Source organism: Littorina saxatilis, linkage group LG9 (assembly GCF_037325665.1).
Source record: "Littorina saxatilis isolate snail1 linkage group LG9, US_GU_Lsax_2.0, whole genome shotgun sequence".
In the NCBI taxonomy this organism is placed as follows: domain Eukaryota; kingdom Metazoa; phylum Mollusca; class Gastropoda; order Littorinimorpha; family Littorinidae; genus Littorina; species Littorina saxatilis.
In genome coordinates, this window is record NC_090253.1 from 53,527,807 (window position 1) to 53,537,937 (window position 10,131).

The following is a 10,131-nucleotide window of genomic DNA, read 5'->3' on the forward strand; positions in this document are numbered from 1 at the left end:
AAAGCTCCTCGGAACCAGAGCAGATTTGGCTTGGGTTCTTTGAGTGTGAATGATCGACGAGTGGCTTGACATTTTTAACGAATCATTACTGTAGCCTACTTGAAACCATCATCTGTTTCTGAATTTGTCATCAGTTATGATTGAGCAGTCTCATAGGAATCGTCCATAAAATGTTAAACCGAAAAAGGGCAGACGATTCTGAATCACACAGGCTGCTGTACAAAATCAGATCTAAACGATATTTTGAACTGCGACGTCTGCGTAAATGCCCTGTAACAAAATACCTTGTCCTGGTCATGTGTATACACATCAGCTTCTATTGGGAAGATCAGTATTTTATATTAATCACAAATACAAGATTAGAAATAGTTCTGAAGATCGCCTTTGGTTTCAGTTTCAGCGGCAAACAAGCAGATCTGTCCAAACCGGCATCGTTTCATGGTTGAAACTTGAATAATCCCAAATAGATCTGAGTGGGGGTAAGTTTTATCGTATTTCAATTTTTTACGGCAGTTTTATTTAAAGATAGTGTATTGGATGTCTCTGGTGAAGACTACAGTTATATGAATTTTTTGTTGTAATATTAAAATGATTGTTCTTTATTTACACAATTGAATAATATTTATTTGTTTGCAGATGACGGCATACTGAGTGCTCCAAGAACATAGGCCTGCTGGCATTTTGTGTCTTTTCTGAAGACGTCGAGGCAAGCAGAAGTCACGATCCTGGCCACACACACACAATGACATGAACAAGAAATGATATTTTTTCATGGGCATATCCAGTATTAAAACTTTATTACCATGTAAACGCAACGATTAGAATTTAGAGAAGGTCATCGGTCACACACACACACACACACACACACTGGGCGGACCCGGAGGGGGGTTCCGGGGTTTCCGGACCACTTAGGAGCCGGCCTTTGTATTCTAAGTGACGATTTTGGAAAGAAGTTGGCTAATTAGTTTGCTCAGGTTGCGCCAGATCGATCAATTGTCCTTGTGATTCAAATTTTCTTCTTAATATATATATTTACTTTTTTGGAAGGTGTATTAGGGGATGTTTCTTGGCTCAGATTGATCCATTTTCCTTGTTTTTATCAACATTTGTCGGACCCCCCCCCCCCCCCCCCCCCCCCCCAAGGAGGTTGAACGCTTCGCGTCTTCAACTAAACGCTTCGCGTCGTCAAATTGTCCCTAAAAGAAATTTGGAAACTCCCCATTAAAAATGATGTGATCCGCCCCTGCACACACACAAACACACACAAATAGAGAAGTAATAAATGGATACAGTTTTTCTTTATTTAAATTACAATTGGATGTGGTCGTAGAACAGGCACTGGAAACAAAACCTAGCATGATATACCACTTGTGTGATGTTTAGGTCAATATCTTTATTTTCCTTTCAGAAATACATTGGCGTTTTGAATGTCAAGGGAAGTGATACAAATGCTGCAGCGGGCTATCAAGAACGCGAAGGCAAACAAGGTAAATACCTACTTCTGACATTAGTTTACTTATTAACTCTTTCTATACTGGCCATTATCTCCCCAGTCTCTCCCCAGAAACTGGCCATTTGCATGGGTTTGTAAAAAAATTCTCAAAAATAAACAAAACAAGATGCAGCCTTCAAACTCATAGGTTTTATTGTGAATATATTGCTAAAACATATGCCAAAGTTTGGTTTCATTGTTGTGAAAAAAAATAAAAATATGATGTCCAGAATTTATGGGTATATTTTACGCAATACGAAAAAGGGGGTATGTATTTTGACTTAGAAGCATTTTTTCTTATGAAGGCTCTGTTTGCAACAAAACTGTTTCTGTTTACTTGAATGAAGATTGTGCTTACACAAAAACATAACAAATACCAACTGATTTTCCATTTGGTGGTCATGTAAGCATTGTGAACATGTCCGAAAAATCTGATCACACACCATGTGGTCGACATGCAGACCTGAACGGCCAGTGTATGGTGGCAGAGTTGGAAACTAGGAAAAGTCTTGATGCCAATCCTTCATCAAAAACCGAAGAAAATCGTCATTGTAATAAGTTTGCTTTATTCTAAATCAAACGACAAGGATAGATGACAGACACAACGACAAACACATTCAATTCTATGTAAAACATACACAATGCTCACGTTAACAAGCTGGCCATAACAATGTGCCCATCGTGCATGAAGTGTGGCTTTGGTCGGATCAGTAGCCGTGCTTTGTCTGCGATACTAAACATGAAATTTTGTTAAAGCGACGATTTAGCAATGTTGTTGTTGCTGCTGCTGCTGTCTGTTCTTGTCACGACATCTCGTTTTTCCCTCCTGATTCTGAGAAGAAGCTGTTTAATTGTGATATCAGGCCTAGGAACCCCTGATTTTCACTTGGAGCATTATCAAAGAAACTTAGCGTATGTTAAGAAAAATGAGTGTACTCCACACTTTGTCTTTTGTTGTTCGTTGTCGTTGCATGTCTACCGTTCCACAGCCACCTACTATAGCTGATGGGGTCTATGTCGACCAAAAGAATGGGATTCACTGTAGGTCGAGTTCCTGTAGGTGGATTCTCTGTATACCTAAGACTTTAAAATTGGCAATCTTGTATACAGGGAATACCACAGGGTGTAGTTCCTGTAGCGTTTTGCTAATATCAATGAAAGTCACGTGATGCTTAGCGACATCGTTAGAATTTGATGTTTTTCGATCTTTTTTTGATATTTCTTAGAAATTCGAGTATGGTTTGCAAGTTTTATTGAAAAACTGCACCCTGTGGGATTCCCTGTATACTAGATTGCCAATTTTAAAGTCTTAGGTATACAGAGAATCCACCTACAGGAACTCGACCTACAGAGAATCCCACTCTTTTGGTCGACATAGACCCCATCAGCCCTACTATAAGTGCAAGTGTTAAATGACGTATTTCCACAAAAGACTGCTTGCAGAGAATCATGTGATGCCAATGACAGGTAAGGACATGTGGTAATACATACTACGTTTTGGAACCAGGGAAAATGCAGCACAAATTATTTATCAACCAAATTGATTGACTTGTGCACCACAACAAAAGTTTTCTTTGATCCATAAAAGGTCTTTTTCCAGAAATATTGCTCTGAACATCAAGTACCCTGCAAGTTGTCACACATTTACATTATTGAAATAAAAAGAAAACACACCAGTAACCAGGTTAGGTACGTTAATATCTATAATCAATATCTCGGCACGTTACTGCCTTCTTCGGGATGGTAAGCTGAACATTATTGAACAAAATAATCGGTTTAGATTGTATACTTTGATTCCTGAACGAAGAAGCAGAGGTACTGCATACAACTAGGACTGTAATATCAGCTTTTGCCTGAAACACACACACATACACTTATAAAATTAATGCAGTGTCATTGTATGAAGCCAGAACAATCACTAACTTACATAGTTGGTCACACAATTACCCATCACTGAACAATAAATCGAAGTCGGGTGGATTCAATGACTAAAGCAGTAAAGGCTTTGAAAAATCCCTCATCACAAAACACCCCCCCCCCCCCCCAAAAAAAAAAGAAAAAAAAAAGAAATAAAACAGGTTGTGTATATAGCGCAGTAGGCTAAACACCATGCAGGTACAAGCAAAGATTTGACAGTGATTATCCTTGTTTTATATAGCACACATTTTCTAGTTTTAATCTCTCTCTCTCTCTCTCTCTCTCTCTCTCTCTCTCTCTCTCTCTCTCTCTCTCTCTCTCTCTCTCTCTCTCTCTCTCTCTCTCTCTGGAAAGTAATTTATTGACCTGTGGGTTATTTGCGTTTGTATACACATTGGTGATTCGTAAACTATGTTGAAAGAGATTGTCAAACAATATTATATGGGGTGTCTTAAAAAATATGTATATCAACAAAATCTGTCATTATTATCAGGCACACGGTTTTAACAAAGCTATGTCACGGAATGCAACATAAGTGGCTTAAAAAGTCGTGTTTTTGTGTGTGCAGGATATTCGCTAGGACAGGACCTCAAGCTGAACCAGCACAACAGCGATGCATTCTTCCATGGCTTCCACAAAAGTCTTTCACCTATAGCGGGCATTGCATACAGATAGTCCAAAGAGGGTTAGGGTTACCCTAACCCTCCTTTTTAAAAATTCTTTAGACCAATTATCCCTCTGTTCCCATGTTAAACATGGAATAATTCTGGACAAATGCGAGGACGTTAGCTTTTTTTATTTTATTTTTTTTATCATTTTACTTATCATTAAAACTTGTTTAGATTTCGATTCGTAAACCATTTACAGTAATCCTTTGTTTTTTAACTTTGTTCATCTTACCACAGTCACTTCGTTGTTTAGATTTATCATTAAATTTGTTACCATTATGCAGGAAAAATGTAGAATAAAACCAGGAGAGCTTTCGGTAGAAGATATTTCCTGTGTCAAAAGTTAATGCTTATTCTGATTGATGGGTGCTCCAAACTAAGTTATTTTGACTGCCTTATTCGAATTCATTTCCAAGACAGGGCTGAGAAGTGGAGAAGCTTAGGAGAATATCGTAAAAATTGTCTGGGTGTTTATGCAAAACTTTCGAATATGTCAGATTTTACTTTTGAGATTTTAAATACTGTTAACTGACAGAAATGCTATAACTTCTACACCAATTGACTGGATAACTTCATATTCAGCATACTTAAACTTGATTTTATGCATGTGCAGTTCACAAAGTGGCAAATTTGTAGGTTAAATTATCTAACTTTTGCATCACCAATGACACCAACGCTTTCGTGTCTGAGGATTGCCCTGAACCTAGCTGTAACTGCATGCTTTCTTCAGGTCATCGATAGCCTGGGGGTTGAAGGGGATGTTTTTACATACTCAGACATTCAAAATAATCAAAAAGGTAAAAGCCTGAAGGGTTTAAATTAGGTAAAAATGGCTACCGCTCAATGTCAAAACTCGTTCTGTTTAGTCGACCTCCGAATTTGGAGAAAAAAATTAAAATAGCACAAAAGTCAGACCATTCAATTTACAAAATTGCCACTTACTGGAAAGGCAGAACATAAACTGAAGTTAATGAATACCATATATAAAATAATTGGTTCAACAGATGCAGAAGTAATTTGCATGGTTGTGGGTGTCCTTTTTAGGGGGGTCAACCCTGTAGAAGAGACGATTTTCTTTAATCATCAATCCGTAATATATTGTTTGTTATGCATACAAGATTAACATTGACAAATACTTCAAGACTCCTCATTGATCTTAAGAAATGTTGTGGGTTTTTTTTGTTACTGACTGATTCACTTTCTATTCACTTTACTCTACATAAGTCACGACAAGAAAAGCAAGGGAGGTAATTTCTTCGGAAGAGGTAATTCTCTCCCCTCAGAACGATTGTTGTAGTTTGTTTGTTTTGTTCCCTTCTAATAAGTATTATTTAAAATAGATCTTTACATCTTGATGTGAAAGGCGCAGTACCCCCCCCCCCCCCCCCCCCCCAGGATGTTAAATTCTAGGTTGTGTCCATGTAAAATCCTGATCCTAGTCAAGATCCGAGTTGGTTTTTCATGCAACTGTGCCTCTTTATGCCACTCAATTAGACATACTTTGCAATCCATAATTGCACGAAACTAAGTACAGGAAATACGTTGTTGTCGTGTTTTTAATATTACATAATGAAATAAAAAATGTCACAACTGGTTTCGTGTTGGGCTTTCTCTCTCTGTCTGAATCTCATAATTACTTCCTTCTGAGGCCTGAAATGTGTTGCAGGCATTGTTCAGCTTACATTTATTGTTACAATTTTTGTGGATATGTTATTAAGTGTGTCTGTGTTTCTATCATTCGTTATCAGTGTGGTTAAAAAAAAAGCACACGTCAAAGTAATTTACCCTTCATCATTATCAAAACATGCAGATACAGGTAATAAATATTTGTGATACTTTAAACAAATACAATGTTTGTTTGTTGCGTTTTTTCTTTTTTTCAGAGCAAACACACATCGTATTTGTTCAAACGTGTATATTCTGCACTTTTTAATACCCTGCATGGATCTCCAAATCAAGAATAATGAAAAGTCGTCTAATAGCCCTGCAGCACTTACACGAACATGATAGAAGCTTGCATGCATGCACCCAGGCTCGCTGTCTTCGGCTAAAAGAGCTTACCGTTGGATCTTCGCTCAGACAAATGTAGCCACTAGCTGTCTTGTCCACTTGCTCCTGTCGCATAGATCTGCAATGTGCAACATCATCTTTGATTAATAAGTCTGAGGCACAGACAAACACACACGCGCGCACATTTGCGAGAGAATGCACGTCAGTCAATTCAATCAAACAGTATAAAAACATACCACAGACGTGGTGGTGGAAACTGGACATTAACAAAATCAAGAGATTCATTTGTGTGTGTATGTTTAATCAAAAGTTCATCTTGCGCACATTCAGTCTGTATTGTAACAGGACCCATCCCGTAAAAACTTCGAACAGATCTATTAAATTCTGAAATCCTTGACAAGTTTTTTTCCAATCATCTGTATCTGACCGAAGTAAAAAAATAAAAAAATCAGCCAGTACACGCATCTACCCCCTTACACAACAATACATATATGTGGCGAAAAAAGGAATCGAGAGGGGGGGAACAAGGAATAAATTAGATCCAGAAATAATTCCACTTCATCATTCCAAAATTCAAGTGTGAAGTGATCAGATACTGTGGTAAAGATACGTGCTTAGTATCACAACTGAAAATACAAGCCCCAGGGTTTTAAATCAAGGAAACAATTAAAGTTAAGGAAAGATCAACAGAAATGTCGAGAACATGTAAAATATTGTACTTACAATCCGTTTCAGCATGCTCTTCGAATAATAATCTCCCAGTCAGCCTCGTGCTTACGACTTCGACAGGATGTTGCCTCTCACGCTGAGCCAGTACATTTGGAAGGAATTCAAAGGCCAGAGATGCAGTACAAGCACATTAGTTAGATCCAATTCATTTACATTGCTACCTTGCCCAATTTATGGCTATTTCTGTTGGTAACATCACACATGTGGCAAGCAGTGCTTGTTGCCGACTCTGCTGGGACAGGCAGCAGACGATTTTATTTAGGAACCAAATTCTGATTGGTTAAAACATAAAACCGGAACTCAAAGTACCACTTGTTCTTTGGAAGTATCAAATCAAGAACAGATAATCAGGTAAATCTGAAATGGGTTCAACACTTTTAAAAAATCGTAGTAAATCAGAAAACACAGTAAACGTTGGAAAAATCGTCCAGTATCGCTTCTACAGGTCTATACTTGGACAAAACATAAAGGAATTCAGTAAAGCTGACACTTCAAAATGTCTGTTTAGTTACACTTTAAAGCGCATCTACTTCAGTACAGGGGATTTTATCTCTGTTATCCTTAAATCCTTACAGGGGGCAAGCCACAGCTTAGACTTGTTGTAGATTAATACTAATGTCATCTGTGATAAAGTTGTGTAAAGCTTTTTAATGTTTATGTACATGCCATTTTCTCTCTGTTATCTGAAAATCCTTTCTGGGGGCAAACCACTTCTTCAACTTTTTGTGGATTAATACTAATGTCATCTGTGAGATAGTGTTGTAAAGCTTTTGTTTGTTTATGTACAGGGTTTTCTCTCTCTGTTATCCATAAATCCTTACCGGGGGCAAACTCTATCTTCAACTTTGTATTGATTAATTTAATACCAGTTTTATGTGACGACCGAACGAGATCCAGAATACGAAGCTAGCACGGTTGTGCATGCACAATTCCGAACGTTCTTGGTCATATTCTTCATAAACAAGAACAAGAACACAATTGACACAGCTCTGCTGGCTATGCCTATACTACCCGTGAGGATTCTCCTGAGGTTCCAGAATTGTTTGTTGTGAACCTAGAAGCATGTATATCTGAAAATATACTGGTCCTATTCGACGTCGTGTACGTGAGTATTGTAACTACCAAAGTTTGATAGAAACTGGTCGATATACTGCGCTTGGGACTAAACCCTCAAAATATCACTTTCCTTCGAGTGTTTTTCTTTCTCTCTTGATACCTTGGGTTTATGCTGTAAACTCAAATGACTATGCAAGAGCTCGAGTTTAAGCTGTAAACTGAGAGTGACCTCTTCATTCAAAATCTGGGATTTCAGCGGTAAACTGAGAGTGACCTCTTCATGTAATACCTGGGATTTAGGCTGTAAACTGAGAGTGACCTCTTCATGTAATACCTGGGATTTAGGCTGTAAACTGAGAGTGACCTCTTCATGTAATACCTGGGATTTAGGCTGTAAACTGAGAGTGACCTCTTCATGTAATACCTGGGATTTAGGCTGTAAACTGAGAGTGACCTCTTCATGTAATACCCGGGATTTTGGGCGGTAAACTGTGGGTGACCTCTTCATGTAATACCTGGGATTTAGGCTGTAAACTGAGAGTGACCTCTTCATGTAATACCTGGGATTTAGGCTGTAAACTGAGAGTGACCTCTTCATGTAATACCTGGGATTTAAGCTGTAAACTGAGAGTGACCTCTTCATGTAATACCCGGGATTTAAGCTGTAAACTGTAATCAGGGGTGTCGTTTGGGTCGGCCCTTCGGCCATCGCCGATATTTTGTTACTTTGGCCGAAACTTTCATGTCCCTATCGGCCAAATGTCCGAAGAGTATTCGCCAAAATCGGCCAAAGTTTGTCCAGTTTGTTTTGTATTGGTCAGACTTTGATTGCTAAAACAGCTGCGGATGTACTTAGTCAACTGACTGACGTTTATTTCCTTCGCGAATACCAACAAGTCGCGTAAGGCGAAATTACTACATTTAGTCAAGCTGTGGAACTCACAGAATGAAACTGAACGTAGTCCGCCGCTAGTGCAAAAGGCAGTGAAAGTGACGAGCCTGTTTGGCGCGGTAGCGGTTGCGCTGTGCTTCATAGCACGCTTTACTGTACCTCTCTTCGTTTTAACTTTCTGAGCGTGTTTTTAATCCAAACATATCATATCTATATGTTTTTGGAATCAGGAACCGACAAGGAATAAGATGAAAGTGTTTTTAAATTGATTTGGAGAATTTAATTTTGATAATAATTTTTATATATTTAATTTTCAGAGCTTGTTTTTAATCCGAATATAACATATTTATATCCCATGACCTCCCTTCTTTGTCTCTGTTACTTCAGTATGGGTATATATGTTGTATTTTTATAGCTCAATAAATACATCATGGACTCCAAAAAATATATGATAGTGCAGATTCCGATTTGGGCAAAGGACTACTTTCCTCCCGACCTTTGACCTCGCTCGCGCCGAACAATGTGACACATTTGTATGAAGTTCTAAAATCGTATTGCACGGCTCAGAAAACCATATCAGTTGCACGCAAAAATGAATCTCAGAACTGATCTGATGTATGAGATGCAATAAGCAAAAGTTTCTTTCATTATGAAAGCAATGCAGGTCGAAAAAAACGAACATTCAACTTACAAGATAACCAGATGCTAGCGAACCAAAACAAAAACACGAGTACCCTCCCCTTGCATCGTTAGCAGACGACTTTTGAGAATCTGTCGGTAGTGTGTTTTGCCGGTGTGCGCCTTCAGCTATCAAACATCGGCTGTTTCACGTGTTTTGCGAGCAAGTCTACTCTTTTGCCTGGCTCTGCAGTAAGTCCACATATTTTTCCGTAATCCAGTCATATTCCTTCAAAATGCAATCAATCGGCGGTGACAGACGTGTCGGTCGCGTTTTCCTCTCACCCATACCAGTTTAAGTTCATCCATGCAAACACACTCGCAAAACAGTTTATCACGTAGATACATTTCAAATAGGGAGCAAATGGTTAAATCTAAACCTACATATTTGTTCCCTAAGATTTGCTTCTCTGTCAATAAGCCTAATTACACACGTTCGAGAAAAACAACGTGGAATCAATTCTGAATCGAGTAAGCCAAATGGGTCCCAAACCCGTTTCGCCCGTTCTGCCGACCTGAAACGCAAAACAAAAGAATTGTGCGCTTCAACTAAATTAATTTCTATTCGACTTCATTACTTTCTTGCAACTTATGAACCTTTACTTAAAGCTTTTAAATGGTCTGAAAGTAGTGTTACCGCGTAATTATCGATGCACTCATTCGTTTTATTTTTTCAGCGACGGTCACTT

General features: G+C 38.4%; 1 protein-coding gene and 1 long non-coding RNA gene across 3 annotated transcripts in view; both read left to right on the top strand.

The window, feature by feature from the left end:
• LOC138976489 (transcription intermediary factor 1-beta-like) overlaps positions 1-10,131 on the top strand; it is a 433,321-nt gene that overhangs the window by 71,494 nt on the left and 351,696 nt on the right. The window lies entirely within an intron of this gene.
• Positions 1,161-5,670, top strand: LOC138976449 (uncharacterized). Its single transcript, XR_011459004.1, has 2 exons — positions 1,161-1,487; positions 3,978-5,670. It is a non-coding gene; the product is annotated as an uncharacterized lncRNA (long non-coding RNA).